The following is a 1,114-nucleotide window of genomic DNA, read 5'->3' on the forward strand; positions in this document are numbered from 1 at the left end:
GAACTTCTGTCCACAGAGAAATGTAATGAATTTGCTCATTTCTTCTGTGAAAAAATCAAAACTATTAGACTGACCATCAACGCCACTCAGTCAAACGATGAAACCATGCCGCCCCTACAGACACCTAGAAATAACATGACTATTATGTCACAATTTAATACAATAGACCAAAAACTCTGGAGAAAACAGTTCAGCTGTTCGGTTACCTTATGCCTTTTTTTTTGTCTCTCTAACTCCTTGTGTATGGTTCTCTGTACCCCAGATCCAACAATGCAGGTTATGTCAAGGTGACAAAGACTTGTCAGAGCGGAAAGAAGTGGCTGATGCTGGCACCAGCCGACACTGAGCCTTGCAGTTTCCCATGTGGTCTATCGGTCAGTATTCCTGGTTTTTACCCAGGCGGCCTGGGTTCGACTCCCGGTATGGGAATTGGACTTGAGCAAAACTTTGCCTATTACTTCTTCGGCGCCTTGTTGCTGTAGCTCAAGCACATTGTTCTGTTGGAACTATGACTGCAGTCTATCAGGGGGCAACCGACGTGAGCCACCAGTGGCAGACTGCTGGTAAGCCGTGATCGTATAGTGGTTAGTACTCTGCGTTGTGGCCGCAGCAACCCCGGTTCGAATCCGGGTCACGGCACTGTCTTTTTGTATGCCGTGCTTCGAAGGTTTCTATTCTCTCTCTTTTTTTGTCTCTCTAACTCCTTGTGTATGGTTCTCTGTACCCCAGATCCAACAATGCAGGTCTTGTCAAGGTGACAAAGACTTGGCAGAGTGGAATGAAGTGGCTGATTCTGGCGTCAGCCAGTGCTGAGCCTTGCAGTTTCCCATATGGTCTAGCGGTCAGGATTCCTAGTTTGATGGCTGCTATTGATATAACTGAAATGATATTATTGTTATCTTTTTTATTTACTTTTTGAAGTTTAAAAAAAAAAAAAAGGCTCACAGTGATCATTACCAGGATAAAACAGGCAGTGAATGAATGAATGTATTTCATAATAAGAAACAATAAGAACATCATACCACCAGTGGTGGCAGTGTGATTGTGATATTGATATTGTGATTTGATATTTGAATGACTTCATGGGAGTCTTAATGGACTGAACCAGGAATAA

The 1,114-nt window shown here is 43.2% G+C and overlaps 1 non-coding gene across 1 annotated transcript; it reads left to right on the forward strand.

Annotated features, from left to right (window-relative positions):
• Positions 1–567: 567 nt before the first annotated feature.
• On the forward strand, positions 568–639 carry trnah-gug (transfer RNA histidin (anticodon GUG)). The gene has a single exon. It is a non-coding gene; the product is annotated as a tRNA-His (tRNA).
• Positions 640–1,114: the final 475 nt, after the last annotated feature.

Source organism: Trichomycterus rosablanca, chromosome 10, assembly GCF_030014385.1.
Source record: "Trichomycterus rosablanca isolate fTriRos1 chromosome 10, fTriRos1.hap1, whole genome shotgun sequence".
NCBI lineage: Eukaryota > Metazoa > Chordata > Actinopteri > Siluriformes > Trichomycteridae > Trichomycterus > Trichomycterus rosablanca.